General features: G+C 47.6%; 1 long non-coding RNA gene across 1 annotated transcript; it reads right to left on the bottom strand.

Moving 5' to 3' along the window:
• Positions 1 to 479: 479 nt before the first annotated feature.
• On the bottom strand, positions 480 to 11,055 carry LOC137335514 (uncharacterized). The gene is made up of 3 exons (XR_010966445.1): positions 10,759 to 11,055; positions 8,874 to 8,930; positions 480 to 1,180 (listed from the first exon to the last, which is right to left on the bottom strand). It is a non-coding gene; the product is annotated as an uncharacterized lncRNA (long non-coding RNA).
• Between the last annotated feature and the right edge of the window lie 5,127 nt (positions 11,056 to 16,182).

The following is a 16,182-nucleotide window of genomic DNA, read 5'->3' as shown; positions in this document are numbered from 1 at the left end:
ATGAATGGTGGAACAGACTCAAGGAGCTGAATGGCCTACTCCTGTTTCTATGTTCCCTTTCAATACATAAATAAGAACATCCATATTTCATTTTGTGCTAATATAGTGACAGGATTTCTGTGTGACAAACAAGAAATTTGTCAGAATCAGAACGAATTCAGGAACAGGATCAATGCAAAAAATAAAACGTTCTCAATCAATGAACTCTACTATCAAAAATTTAATTTTCAAAAGTGAATTGCAAGTAAAGATAAGAACAATTATCAAAAGCAAAATACTGCGGATGCTGGAAATCTGAAATAAAAACAGAAAATGCTGGAAATACTCAGCAAGTGAGGCAGCATCTGTGAAGAAAGAAACAGTTAATGTTTCAGGTCTAAGACCCTTTGTTAACTGTTTCTTTTTCCACAGATGCTGTCTGACTTGCTGAGTATTTCCAGCATTTTCTGTTTTTATTTCAGAACAATTATATTGGGAATTATTGACTACAGTATTCATATAATTGAGTTGCTTTTTGTAGATTAGTTTTTTATAAAGTGGGCAGTACATAAATAGAGGCTACATGGTGAAGACCGTTAGTTACATAGCTTACAAATATTTGACACACTAATCTCAGTGATGACAAAAGTGCTTTATTTTATGTCAACCAATGGTGGTTCCCAATGTCCTTTATTTGGTTCACACAAGGTACTTAATAATATTTGACTTTACTTTTTGTCCATTTTCCCTGCAAAAAGTGAAATTTGGAAAGGTGAGAGGCTAGAATGACATCATGAAACTGGAAAAAAGAATTAGACGACAAACAACTGAATATTTTTTTCAACAATAAACACATCTAAATAAAGAGACATATCCAGAATGAGTGGATTACACAACGATGTAACCAGTCCTGTCCCAAGTGGAAGCAATGGCTGATGAGGCAATAGAGCATGTCATAGATGTAGAATTGTACTTGATCCAATTTAATGGATTAGTCTACTCATTAATCAATACTTAACACAACAAACAAACTTGAACAAACAGGAACAGTGAACATAATAACTCTGCATTACATATGCTCCTGAACTTGTACATTTAAAATTGTGCCTGTGACATAGATTTATGTTCTTCAAAATGGTGTGGCTTCCGACAGAAAGAAGGACTCCAGTCCCCGGCGTACTGTCACTAACTCCTCTTCTTGCTGAGAGAGAAACAAATCATTATTTTCTTTCAGTAGCAATGGGGTGGAAAGTTAAGAAAGTTTCTTACACCTGACTCATTTGTAACCTGTCAGTTAAGAAAAAATATTTTTGAAGATAATATGAGGAATAAATTCTAAACATGTGTATTCTTCACAAACAAAAACCACTTCCTTGTGTGAAGATAGAAGCTTTCTGATAAAGATCATTTCCATCACATGGGGTAAAGTGGCTCTTCGCCAGTAGCACGAAACAGGCTCATTGCAAATTGGCAGCCTGTCTAACACCGCACCATTCATTTCAATTGGAAACAAACTCGCTGCCAAGTGATGGGTGGTGGATTTGCAATGAGCCTGTGTTAGACCCACTTCAATCCCTTTTTAAAATCATATTCTGGAGGGTTCTTTTGGAGGCCACAGTGGGTGCTTACTATCTATTAATGTACCTGGCACTCACTTCTGTTTCAAAGTCACATTAGACCAAATGGTCTAATAAAGGTTCTGAATCCTAAGCTGGGAAGGCTGCATCTGTTCTAGAATGGTATGATCTTCCTCATTGTTTGAAAGAATTTTAGCCTCAACATACACAGTGGATACTGCTGTCTTCCTGAGATCCTGTCCTTTTAACAAGTTCTCATCCTGATGGTCATGTACTCTTCCCCATTCTGCCTCATTGGGACTGAAGGCAGCATTAAGTTCCCAAGGAACAAGGGCACTGTAACATGCAATGAAATATAAAAGGGTGAGCAGCTCCAAGCCATGGCCGGTCAGAAAGAAAACCAAATAGGATGACAGAAGAATATAATTTTTTGTTGAGGTTGAAGTTCTTTCCAGGTGTTGAAATTATATTCTGGAGTAAAGGAATACACAAACAGGGTTGTCCTGGTAGACTGATCATTCAGCCTGATCGTGTCCCACTCAGCTAACTCCCTCTTATCTAGATTCCATCTTTTGCCCTCATCAAGTCTCTATCCATCGATATCCATAATTCCGCTGATGCTCTCTGCCACTTTAACAATTTTGGATTCTCTGGCTCCTATCATTACCTTTTCACCTTTCACATCCAATAGTATCATAGTTTGTCACAGCACAGAAGGAGATCATTCAGTCTGTTGAGCCTCTTTGAAAGAGCTATCCAATTAGTCCCATTCCCCTGCTCTTTCCCCATTGACCTGTACATTTTTTCCCTTCAAGTATTTATCCAATTCCCTTTTGAAAGTTATTATTGAATCTGCTTCCACTGCCCTTTCAGGCAGTGAATTCCAGATCATAACAACTCTCTGCATAAAAAAAATGTTTCCTCGTGTCACCTTTGGCTCTTTTGCCAATCACTTAAATCTGTGTCCTCTGGTTACTGACCCTCTGTCACTGGAAACAGTTTCTCCTTATTTACTCTATCAAAATTGTTCATGATTTTGAACACCTCTATCAAATCTCCTCTTAACCTTCTCTGTTCTAAGGAGAACAATCCCAGCTTCTCCAGTCTCTCCACATCCCTGGAATCAATCTAGTAAATCTCTTCTGCACCCTCTCGAAAGCCTTGACATCCTTCCTAAAGTGTGGTGCCCAGAATTGAACACAACACTCCAGCTGAGGCCTAACCAGTGTTTTATAAAGATCTCCATCTCTCACAGGACAGTTTTTGATGTCTGTCCTGTTTCCTTGAACAGCTGCCCACCCAGTCACTGTCCAATACTCCCTCCTCTGCCTGGCTGAACGTGTTCTCACCTTCAACAACTTTGCTTTCAACTTCACTTACTTTCGCCTCATAAAAATTGTCACGATAGGAACCAACATGGGTGTCTTTTGGTAGAATATATGGAACACTCCTTGTTCCAGTCCAATCATGGCCACCTCTTTGACCTCTTCCTCAGGTACATTGTGTTCTTGGTGCTGTTTCCTACTCTCGCTCCAATATGGAGAATTTCATTAAATATAGGTCTCATTTTAACTCTGCCCACTCGGGCAGTTAAAATCGCTCATGTGACTTCGAGGTCATGCTGTCTTCCTGCAGGTTCTGATAACCTGGTCTGAGCAGGCGAAGGAATAACCTCCAGAAGCCAGTGTAATCTTTCTTTTAATATGCAGATTAGGCTCCGATAGCCTGACTGCTATTTTACGTGTTGTGGCTTTCCCGCCAGGCCAACCTCACAGGAAGAGGAACCTGGGCCAAAAGAGGCCCAAAAAGGTGTGTTTTTCCTTTTTTCCCTCTTTCCTTGTGGGACCAAGTGGAGCAGGGGTGCTGCTCCTTACCCCACAAGGAAGGTTTAGGCCTCCCCTGCCCTAGGTATCCCCCCTCCCCCTCCCAACCACTTACCTTCGGTCCCTGCTGCACTCCGCCGGTTTCAGTCAGGTGACTGACTGGGCCTGTGCCGATGAGACCCGGCAATTAAAATCTCCCAAGGTTGGGATGGTTTGCCACCCACCTTGGCTTTCGCCCACATGACTACCACCCCCAGTTAAAATGTTTCCAATTCCCATTATCCTTCACTTTCACTTGGGTATCTCCCACTCTTCCCTTCCCTTCCTGGACTTCTCTCTGTCCACTTCTGATGATGGGTTTCCCACAAGCCCAATGACTGCTACAGTCCTTCTTCCCAGTCTGCTTCCTGAAAAGATTCTATCCTTTTCTCCCAGTTTCTTTGTCTCGATCGAATTTACTCTGATGACTCCACTTTCCATAGCAGAGCTGCTTGAATCTCCTCCTTTATTCCTCAGTGAGGTTTCCACTCCACAGTGGTTGGCAGCACCTTTTGTCATGCCTGCCCCATTTCCTGGGCCTCTGCTATTACAACAAGAGTCCCTCCTTGTCCTAATCTTCCACCTTTTCTGCTACAAACAGCACAATATCACCACCAAGTGCATTTCCCCCCCTCTATTTTCCAGAGGAATTATTCCCTCTGTGAATCCCTTGCTCACTCTTCCACCGCTCCAAGCTCTAGCTGTCTTACTCTGTCACCTTCCAGTGCAACCGCAGGAGATACACCTATCCATTCAACTTCTACCATACCACTGACCAAGGCCACAAACACTCCTTCCATGTCGGAGAACCATTGATGTGTACCTCCTCTAACCTCACACACTGTCTCCACTGCTCATGGTGCGGGCTCTTCCACATTGGGAGGACCAAATGCAGATTAGGTGACTATTTCACAGAACACCTCCATTCTGTTCTCACGTTTTTTTTTATTCGTTCACGGGATGTGGGCGTCGCTGGCGAGGCCGGCATTTATTGCCCATCCATAATTGCCCTTGAGAAGGTGGTGGTGAGCCGCCTTCTTGAACCGCTGCAGTCCGTGTGGTGACTGTTCTCCCACAGTGCTGTTTGGAAGGGAGTTCCAGGATTTTGACCCAGCGACAATGAAGGAACGGCGATATATTTCCAAGTCGGGATGGTGTGTGACTTGGAGGGGAACGTGCAGATGGTGTTGTTCCCATGTGCCTGCTGCCCTTGTCCTTCTAGGTGGTAGAAGTCGCGGGTTTGGGAGGTGCTGTCGAAGAAGCCTTGGCGAGTTGCTGCAGTGCATCCTGTGGATGGTGCACACTGCAGCCACAGTGCGCCGGTGGTGAAGGGAGTGAATGTTTAGGGTGGTGGATGGGGTGCCAATCAAGCGGGCTGCTTTATCTTGGATGGTGTCGAGCTTCTTGAGTGTTGTTGGAGCTGCACTCATCCAGGCAAGTGGAGAGTATTCCATCACACTCCTGACTTGTGCCTTGTAGATGGTGGAAAGGCTTTGGGGAGTCAGGAGGTGAGTCACTTGCTGCCGAATACCCAGCCTCTGACCTGCACCTGTGGCCACAGTATTTATATGGTTGGTCCAGTTAAGTTTCTGGTCAATGATGACCCCAGGATGTTGATGGTGGGAGATTCAGCGCTGGTAATGCCATTGCATGTCAAGGGGAGGTGGTTAGACTGTCTCTTGTTACTTGGCACGAATGTTACTTGCCACTTATCAGCCCAAGCCTGGATGTTGTCCAGATCTTGCTGCATGCGGGCATGGACTGCTTCATTATCTGAGGGGTTGCGAATGGAACTGAACACTGTGCAATCATCAGCGAACATCCCCATTTCTGACCTTATGATGGAGGGAAGGTCATTGATGAAGCAGCTGAAGATGGTTCGACCCAGGACAGTGCCCCCGAGGAACTCCTGCAGCAATGTCCTGGGGCTGAGATGATTGGCCTCCAACAACCACTACTATCTTCCTTTGTGCTAGCTATGACTCCTGCCACTGGAGAGTTTTCCCCCTGATTCCCATTGACTTCAATTTTACTGGGGCTCCTTGGTGCCACACTCGGTCAAATGCTGCCTTGATGTCAAGGGCAGTCACACGCACCTCACCTCTGGAATTCAGCTGCTTTGTCCATGTTTGGACCAAGGCTGTAATGAGGTCTGGAGCCAAGTGGTCCTGGCGGAACCCAAACTGAGCATCGGTGAGCAGGTTATTGGTGAGTAAGTGCCGCTTGATAGCACTGTCGACGACACCTTCCATCACTTTGCTGATGATTGAGAGTAGACTGATGGGGTGGTAATTGGTCGGATTGGATTTGTCCTGCTTTTTGTGGACAGGACATACCTGGGCAATTTTCCACATTGTCGGGTAGATGCCAGTGTTGTAGCTGTACTGGAACAGCTTGGCTAGAGACGCAGCTAGTTCTGGAGCACAAGACTTCAGCACTGCAGCCGGGATGTTGTCGGGGCCCATAGCCTTTGCTGTATCCAGTGAACTCAGCTGTCTCTTGATATCACATGGAATGAATCGAATTGGCTGAAGACTGGCTTCTGTGATGGTGGGGCTATCAGAAGGAGGCTGAGATGGATCATCCACTCGGCACTTCTGGCTGAAGATGGTTGCAAACACTTCAGCCTTGTCTTTTGCACTCACGTGCTGGACTCCGCCATCATTGATGATGGGGATGTTTACAGAGCCTCCTCCTCCCGTTAGTTGTTTAATTGTCCACCACCATTCACGACTGGATGTGGCAGGACTGCAGAGCTTTGATCTGATCCGTTGGTTGTGGAATCGCTTAGCTCTGTCTATAGCATGTTGCTTCCGCTGTTTAGCATCCATGTAGTCCTGAGTTGTAGCTTCACCAGGTTGGCACCTCATTTTTAGGTACGCCTGGTGCTGCTCCTGGCATGCTCTTCTACACTCCTCATTGAACCAGGATTGTTCCCCTGGCTTGTTGGTAATGGTAGAGTGAGGAATATGCCGGGCCATGAGGTTACAGATTGTGCTGGAATATAATTCTGCTGCTGCTTATGGCCCACAGTGCCTCATGGATGCCCAGTTTTGTGCTGCTAGATCTGTTCTGAATCTATCCCATTTAGCACGGTGGTAGTGCCACACAACACGTTAGATGGTGTCCTCAGTGCGAAGACGGGACTTCATCTCCACAAGGACTGTGCAGTGGTCAATCCTACCAATACTGTCATGGACAGATGCATTTGCGACAGGTAGGTTGGTGAGGATGAGGTCAAGTAAGTTTTTCCCCCGTGTTGGTTTGCTCACCACCTGATGCAGGCCCAGTCTGGCAGTTATGTCCTTCAGGACTCGGCCAGCTCGGTCAGTAGTGGTGCTACCGAGCCACTCTTGGTGATGGACATTGAAGTTCCCCACCCAGAGTACATTCTGTGCCCTTGCTACCCTCAGTGCTTCCTCCAAGTGGGGTTCAACATGAAGGAGGACCGATTCATCAGCTGAGGGAGGACGGTAGGTGGTAATCAGCAGGAGGTTTCCTTGCCCATGTTTGATCTGATGCCATGAGATTTCATGTGGTCCTGATCTCCTTGTGGCCTGTCACTATAAATCCCTGCTATTCCCCCTCTGACCTTTCCACCTTTGGTCTCGCACTGCTCTAATAAAGCACAAATCATTTTCAGAATTTGTCCTTGACACTCTGCAGCCCTCTAGTCTGAACTATGATTTTAGTAATAAACTTGATCTAAATTGCCCCAATCTCTTTACATGGGCAAAGGGTCTGTTAGCATCCCGGGGTAAGAATTACCAAGGCCCCAAAATGGCAGGTCAGAAGCTCTCCCACATTACCAGCACCCCGCCATCTCCCCCACTCTCGGCCCTCCCCCCGCCATCTCCCCCACACTCGGCCCTCCCCCCGCCATCTCCCCCACACTCGGCCCTCCCCCCCCATCTCCCCCACACTCGGCCCTCCCCCCGCCATCTCCCCCACACTCGGCCCTCCCCCCCCATCTCCCCCACTCTCGGCCCTCCCCCCGCCATCTCCCCCACACTCGGCCCTCCCCCCGCCATCTCCCCCACACTCGACCCTCCCCCCGCCATCTCCCCCACTCTCGGCCCTCCCCCCCGCCATCTCCCCCACTCTCGGCCCTCCCCCCGCCATCTCCCCCACACTCGGCCCTCCCCCCCCATCTCCCCCACACTCGGCCCTCCCCCCCGCCATCTCCCCCACACTCGGCCCTCCCCCCGCCATCTCCCCCACTCTCGGCCCTCCCCCCCCATCTCCCCCACTGTCGGCCCTCCCCCCCATCTCCCCCACTCTAGGCCCTCCCCCCCATCTCCCCCACTCTCGGCCCTCCCCCCCATCTCCCCCACTCTAGGCCCTCCCCCCATCTCCCCCACTCTAGGCCCTCCCCCCCATCTCCCCCACTCTAGGCCCTCCCCCCATCTCCCCCACTCTAGGCCCTCCCCCCCATCTCCCCCACTCTAGGCCCTCCCCCCCATCTCCCCCACTCTCGGCCCTCCCCCCCATCTCCCCCACTCTAGGCCCTCCCCCCCATCTCCCCCACTCTCGGCCCTCCCCCCCATCTCCCCCACTCTCGGCCCTCCCCCCACCATCTCCCCCACTCTCGGCCCTCCCCCCGCCATAAGGTGGTGAAGAAAGCGTATGGAATATTTATCTTTGTAAATAGGGAAATTGAATACAAAAACAAGGAAGTTATGCTAAACCTTTACAAATCACTGGTTGGGCCTCAGCCGGAGTATTGAGTCCAATTCTGGGCACCACACTATAGGAAGGATGTCAAAGCCTTAGAGAGAGTGCAGAGGAGGTTTACCAGGATGATACCAGGGTTGAGGGACTTCAGTTATGTGGAGAGATTGGAGAAGCTGGGATTGTTCTCAGAGCAGAGAAGGTTAAGGGAAGATCTAATAGAGGTGTTCTTAATAATAAGGGGTTTTGTTACAGCAAATAGGGAGAAACTGTTTCCTAAGGCAAGTGGGTCCAGAGGTCATAGATTTAAAATAATTGCCAAAAGAACTAGAGGGGTAATGAGAAGATTTTTTTTACACAGAGAGTTGTGATGATCTGGAACGCACTACCTGAAAGGGTGGTGGAAGCAGATTCCAAAGGAAATTTCAAAAGATATTTGGACATGTACTTGAAGAGGACAAATTTGCAGGGTTATGGGGAAAAAGCTGGGGTGTGGGACTAGAATCATAGAAAATTTCATAGAAAATTTATGGCACAGAAGGAGGCCATTTGGCCCATCGTGTCCGTGCTTGGACAACTAAATTGAACAGCTCTTTCAATGAGCCAGCACAGGCACGTTGGGCCAAATGGCCTTTTGTGCTGTAAGATTCTATGATTCTATGTTAAACCTGGATTAAATACTACTTTGAAATATAGTAGCATCAAACTGCAAGCCCTGATTAAGCATCAACGGTATCATACTGCTCCCTGTACGCAGGGTATTCACACACAACTGTTTACTTACCATTTCCTTTAGAAGCCTGTCTTGGACTGTTTTCATGTCTTTCCTCATCAAGTGCATCTATGGAAATACAATACCACAAGTTGCATTATTGTTCAACATTCATGGTAAACGCCTAATAGTTTTATCACTGGGTATGTGAATATTCCAATTTTAAATTCACAGGTGCCATTTTATCCCAATCACAGACAAATACCATGGGCACAGTCATTCCCCAATGTACTTTGCCCATATTCTAACTTCTGTTCGTTCACTGGTAACTGTTTTCACCCATAGATCCAGTCATTCAACTTGAAAAATTAAAAATCCTTGTAAAGATCACATCAGAACATAATTTTGCTCAAAAGGTCCTTGTTCCATCCAGCATCTAGTTCATGTGTTAGCACCTAATCTGGCCATTTTGTTTTGGTTCCTATACAAACCATATCAATCTCGTCCTGATGAAGTAGGAATGACTCTTCACTGAGTTAATATATAATGCATTGGGTGGCAGTGTGCACTTTGCACTCCAAAGTGTTATTTCTAACTTAAGTCTAACTCTTGTTTCATTAGTTTATTATCCCAACTTCTGGTTTTTCTTTCTATTAGTGACCTGGACTCGAGTATAGAGGGTATATTTTCAAAGTTTGCAGATGAAACGAAACTCAGAAATGTAGTAAACAATGTTGGGGATATGATGTGGAGATGCCGGTGATGGACTGGGGTTGACAAATGTAAAGAATCTTACAACACCAGGTTATAGTCCAACAATTTTATTTGAAAATCATAAGCTTTCGGAGGCTTCCTCCTTCGTCAGGTGAATGTCAGGAAATCCTTGAACGTTTCGCATTTATATTCAGAGAACAATACCTGGTGATTACAGATAATCTTTCCAACTGCCCGTTGTCAACAGCTCTCTGTCTGAACACTGTGATTGCCTTGAAGGGAAAAAAATTATAGGGCAATGGGGAAAGAGCAGGGGAGTAGGACTAACTGGATAGTTCTTTCAAAAGGCCGGCATGGGCATGATGGGCCGAATCGCCTACTTCTGTGCTGTAACATACCATGATACTACTATGAAAAGAGCTGAATTCCAGAGGTGAGGTGAGCGAGACTGTCCTTGACATCAAGGCAGCATTCGACAGAGTGTGGCCCCAAGGAGCCCTAGTAAAATTAAAGTCAATAGGAATCAGGGGGAAAACTCTCCAGTGGCAGGAGTCATACCTAGCACAAAGGAAGATGGTAGTGGTTGTTGAAGGCCAATCATCTCAGCCCCAGGTCATTGCTGCAGGAGCTCCACAGGGCAAAGTCCAAGGCCCAACTCTCTTCAGCTGTATCTCTCATCAACGATCTTCCTTCCATGAGGTCAGAAGTGGGGATGTTCGCTGATGATTGCACAGTGTTCAGTTCCATTCACAACCCCTCAGATAATGAAGCAGTCCGAGCCCACATGCAGCACGACGTGGACAACATCCAGGCTTGGGCTGATAAGTGGCAAGTAACATTCGTGCCAGACAATGACCATCTCCAACAAGAGAGAGTCCAACTGCCTCCCCTTGTCATTCAACGGCATTACCATCGCCAAATCCCCCACCATCAACATCCTGGGGGTCACCATTGACCAGAAACTTAACTGGACCAGCTCCATAAATGATGTGGCTACTAGAGTAGGTCAGAGGCTGGATATTCTGCGGCGAGTGACTCACCTCCTGACTCCCCAAAGCCTTTCCACCATCTACAAGGCACAGGTCAGGAACATGATAGAATAATCCCCATTTGCCTGGATGGGTGCAGCTCCAACAACACTCAAGAAGCTCAAATCAGTCTGCTTGATCGGCAGCTCATTGACACATCAAACATCCATCGGCGCACTGTGGCTGCAGTGTGTTCTGACACTGCATCAACTCACCAAGGCTTCTTCGACAGTAACTCCCAAATCCGCGACTTCCACCACCTAGAAGGTCAAGGCAGCAGGTGCATGGGAACACCATCACCTCCAAGTTCCCCTCCAAGTCACAACCATCCTGACTTGGACATATATCGGCCATTCCTTCATCGTCGCTGGGTCAAAATTCTGGAACTCTTTGCTGAACAGCACTGTGGGAGAACCTTCACCACACAGACTACAGCGATTCAAGAAGAAGGCCCACCACCACCTTCTTAAGGGGCAACTAGAGATGGGCAATAAATGCCAGCCTTGCCAGCAACACCCACATCCCAATAATGAAAAGAAAAAAAGTGCACCCACTGGAGTTTAAAAAGCTAAAATCACGTGGCTTCCTAATACAGAGTACTGGCAAACCTCTCACTGCTTGCCCAGGTATGGTCACTCCACCTATTAGAGTATTAGTTTGTCAGGCTATCTGGAATGAAAAGAATCTCAGCTCCATTAATGAGCCAGACTATTTGGGCAATCATTAACCTAGAGTATGACACACTAGACTGACTTTAGTATTTGTTTACTGAGTCTGCCACACGAAGGCTGACTTAATTCCAATTTCTATGGTACATTTTTGGCTTTTTTTTAATCCTTCTTACTTGAGATTATTTTGGCCTCTGTATTTTAGATCTCTTATAGGTGAATCCCAACCCTCACCAAGTGTCAGGAAGTCTCCTGGAATTGAGGGTTGTTCTCTCAGGTACGGGTGCAAGAAAGCCGGTGAAAAGCAGAACCTTGCACTCAGACAGACTCGAGAGGGAAGAAAACCCAGGAAATATCGTTATAAGAACAGTAAAATCTGGGCAATAATCAGGAAAATCCCGACACGGGGGGCAGGGGGGGAATGCATTTAAATAGAATCATAGGATCTTACAGCACAGAAGTGGCTGGAGTCATACTTAGCACTAAGGAAGATGGTCGTGGTTGTTGGAGGCCAATCATCTCAGCCCCAGGGCATTGCTGCTGGAGTTCCTCAGGGCAGTGTCCTAGGCCCAACCATCTTCAGCTGCTTCATCAATGACCTTCCCTCCATCAGAAGATCAGAAATGGGGATGGTCACTGACGATTGCACAGTGTTCAGTTCCATTCGCAACCGCTCAGATAATGAAGCAGTCCGAGCCCGCATGCATCAAGAACTGGACAACATCCAGGCTTGGGCTGATAAATGGCAAGTAACATTCATGCCAGACAAGTGCCAGGCAATAACCACCTCCCCTTGACGTTCAACGGCATTACCATCGCTGAATCCCCCACCATAAAGGGCAATTAGGGATGAGCAATAAATGCCGGCCTTGCCAGCGACGCCCACATCCCGTGAACGAATAAAAAATAAAAAAAAAACATCCTGGGGGTCACCATTGACCAGAAACTTAACTGGACCAGCCATATAAATATTGTGGCTACAAGAGCAGGTCAGAGGCTGGGTATTCTGCGGCGAGTGATTCACCTCCTGACTCCTCAAAGCCTTTCCACCATCTACAAGGCACAAGTCAGGAGTGTGATGGAATACTCTCTACTTGCCTGGATGATTGCAGCTCCAACAACACTCAAGAAGCTCGACACCATCCAGGACAAAGCAGCCTGCTTGATTGGCACCCCATCCACCACCCTAAATATTCACTCCTTTCACCACTGGCGCACTGTGGCTGCAGTGTGTACCATCCACAGGATGCACTGCAGCAACTCGCCAAGGCTTCTTTGACAGCACCTCCCAAACCCGCGACCTCTACCACCTAGGACAAGGGCAGCAGGCACATGGGAACAACACCACCTGCAGGTTCCCCTCCAAGTCACACATCATCCTGACTTGGAAATATATCGCCTTTCCTTCATTGTCGCTGGGTCAAAATCCTGGAACTCCCTTCCTAACAGCACTGTGGGAGAACCTTCACCACACGGACTGCAGCGGTTCAAGAAGGCGGCTCACCACCACCTTCTCAAGGGCAATTAGGGATGGGCAATAAATGCTGGCCTTCCCAGCAATGCCCACATCCCATGAATGAATAAATAAAAGCATTCTATGTAACTCTTTGTAATTGAGAGAATGCAACTATCCGGAAAGGTTGAACAGACTGGGACTCTTCGCTTTGCAAAAGATAAGACTAAGAGGAGATAAAAACAGAAAATGCAGGAAACACTCAGCAGGTCAGGCAGCATCTGAGGAGAAACAGAGTTAATGGCCCCGATATCGAAGGGGAGATAGGAACGTATTGGGTTGGGGGGTGGGCGATAGCTGGGGACGAACAAGCAACATTGTGGCGGGATGAATTGACTGACACCGGTAGATGGATGGTTGCAGGACTGATTGTGTGAGGGGGGTGGTGGGGGGGGGTGGATTTTACCATCACTTTGGTCCAGTGTGTGTGACTAATTGATCCTTCGAGCTATCAAGGCATCCCTGGCTCTCGAGCAGCAATGTGATCAGCTGGCCTCCCATCGTCCTCTTCCTCCTCGCCATTGAAATCATCATCAGATGAGGAGTGCTGAACAGCTTGTTCCTCCTGCACCTCTAGTCCCCGTTGCTGCGCTGTGTTGCACAGAACACAGCACACCACCATTATCCTGGAGACCCTCGCTGAAGCGCGCCTCTAGACCTGTCCAGGCACCTGAAGCATAACTTGAGCATGCCGATGGCTTGCTCGATGACACATCTTGTTGTCATATCTCCTGGTTCTGATCGGTGGGGTTCTGCAAAGGTGTCACGGGCAGTTTTGAAGGCGGTATCCTTTGTCGCCTATCAGCCACCCGTTAAGCTTCATTCCTGGTCGGAACATGTCGGGGGTGTTGGACTGCTGCAGTATGAAAGCATCATGGCAGCCCCCAGGGAACCTGACCCAGACTGGCATGAGCCTTTTCTTGTGGTTGCACACCAGCTGCACATTGATGGAATGAAATCCCTTGTGGTTGACGAATGCTCCTGATTGGTCAGGGGGTGCTTGGATTGCCACATGTGTGCAATTGATGGTACCCTGCACCTGTGGGAAGCCAGCCAGAGATACAAATCCCAGTGCCCACTCATTCTGGCTATTGTCATCATAGGGGAAGCTTTTGTACCTCTCAGCCCAGGCAAACAATCCGTCCATCACCTAACTTATGCATTTGTGCGCAGCCGACTGCAACATCCTCTCTATGTCTCTAGTAATGGCCTGGAAGGAGCCAGACGCAAAGAAATTAAGGGCTGTGGTGACTTTCACGCCACTGGTCGAGCAAGGAGCAGGTCTTCCTCTAGAAGGCTGCAGATGTCTGCGAACATCTGACATGACAATCTCAGCCTTCTGAAGCACTGCTCCTCTGACAAGGTCTGTCAGTAGACCCCGTTAGTTGGGTAGGGCCTTCTGCGAGCTCATCCTCTCCGTTGCTCCTTCTCTCTGGCCACCTACAGCTCCTCCACAGCATGCCCTCCTCTTCCTCAGTCTACCCACCGTGATCTTCTCCACGTGACCACCTCCAAACTCTTCAAATAAGTCTCTCACATCGAGTATTCTCACCAAATCTTATACCGCAGGGAACTGAGAAAGGACTTGTGAGTACTGAACTTTTATTGACTTTGTGTTTCCTACCTTTAACCACCCCGATAAAGTGCCGAGCATTCTCGCCTCCGATTCACTGGTGACTTTCATGACCCTGGGAAACCCGTCCTACACCAGCTGATTTTAAATTGGACTCTCAACTGCATTGTAGGAGCCTGATTTAAATATGTTAATAGGCGTCCCACCTCTCCACAGCAGGACACTCAGACGCCCCGATATCCTCCGCCATCAAAATGTCGGTGGGAACGTACCCAGTGTGTTGGGGTTGGGTTCCGCGAATTTCACATTTTAACGCGACCCTCTCCCGGCATCATGGGGGATGAATATCGAGGCCAAGTTTCATGTCAATGACCTTTCAACAGAAGACGAAGAGACCTGACTGACGTATTTAAAATGATGAAGGGGTTTGATAGGATGGAAATAGAGAAACTTCCACTTGTGGGTGAGTCCAGAACAAGGGGACATAAACATATGATAGTCACTAACAGATCAAATAAAGAAGTTAGGAGGATTGTCGATCTCAATGCTACATGGAGTGTTGAAGAACATAGCACTGACACATTTAAGGGGTTCAGGGTGGGAAGGGATCATTAGAATGGGAGGAGGCTCGTCTGGACTATAAACATTGGCACAGACCAGGTGGGCCAAACAAATCTGTGCTGTAGATTCCATGTCATCCTTTGTAAACTGGGTATCAGCAAATGATTGTGCACCACGCGGCTAGGTTGTTGAAAATGATTTAAGGTGTGAGGGCATTGAAAGACATGAGAAGCATAGAATTTGAGGCCTAGAAATTCGGCCACACTAAACTGCCTCCTAAGCTTCCAAAATGCGCCGCCCGCCATATTGATAAAGGCCAAAAAATCGGTGTGCATTGCCCATGCCTGAATCAAGCGTTAGTCCCTTTGCAAATGCAAATAAGGGGCCCAAAGCCTCAGGCCCCCACTGCAAGTTTGGCCTACCCTGAGGCAGCCGCCGCTCCCTCCCCGCAAACACACTCCCTCCCCCCAATCACCGTTTCCTCCCCATCAATCACCATTCCCTCCCCATCAATTACCACTCCCTCCTGACCCGGGCACCCTGCATCCTCACTTACCTGAGACCCGCTGCATTGCCTTAATCACACTGCACTGGCGAGCTGCCTGTTATTGTCCGCAGCTCGCCGGCTCAATGGAAATGAAGTCCGAGGCCCAAAATCGGGGGTGTCTCAGGCCTCATCATGCAGGCATAGTGATTGTTCCCCTAAAAATGGGCACACCCGAATTTCTAGGCCATAGAAACTTACAGCACAGAAGGTGCCATTCAGCCCCTCGAGCCTGTTTCGCCATTCAATTAGGTAATGGCTGATCTGTACCTCAATTCCATTTACCCGCCTTTGTTCCATATCTCTTGATACCCTTACCCAACAAAAATCTATCAATTTCAGTCTTGAAAATTTAAATTGACCCAGCACCCACTGCCTTTTGGAGGAGAGAGTTCAGAATACCACTGTCCCTTGCATCAAAATAATGCTTCCTGATTTCACTCCTAAATGGCCTGAGATGCTGTTCCCAAAACTTAAGCCAGTTCTCCAGATGCGGAATGACAAAGGCTCTGTGCAGCTCACTTTTGAATTCCAACCCCATTGAGATAAAGGCCAAAATTCAATTAGACTTCTTGATTATTTTTTTGTACCTTTGCACGAGCTTTTAGTGATTTCTGTACATGGACACCTAAATTGGGTATGGTAGCATTGTGGTTATGTTTCTGGACTGGTAATCCAGAGGCCTGGACGAATAATCCAGAGTCATGAATTCAAATCCCGCCACGGCAGCTGGGGAATTTAAATTCAATTAATTAAATAAAATCTGGAATAAAAAAAAAC

Source organism: Heptranchias perlo, chromosome 19 (genome assembly GCF_035084215.1).
Source record: "Heptranchias perlo isolate sHepPer1 chromosome 19, sHepPer1.hap1, whole genome shotgun sequence".
NCBI lineage: Eukaryota > Metazoa > Chordata > Chondrichthyes > Hexanchiformes > Hexanchidae > Heptranchias > Heptranchias perlo.
The sequence above is the reverse complement of the archived record's forward strand: the minus strand, read 5'-3'. Positions and strand labels throughout refer to the sequence as shown.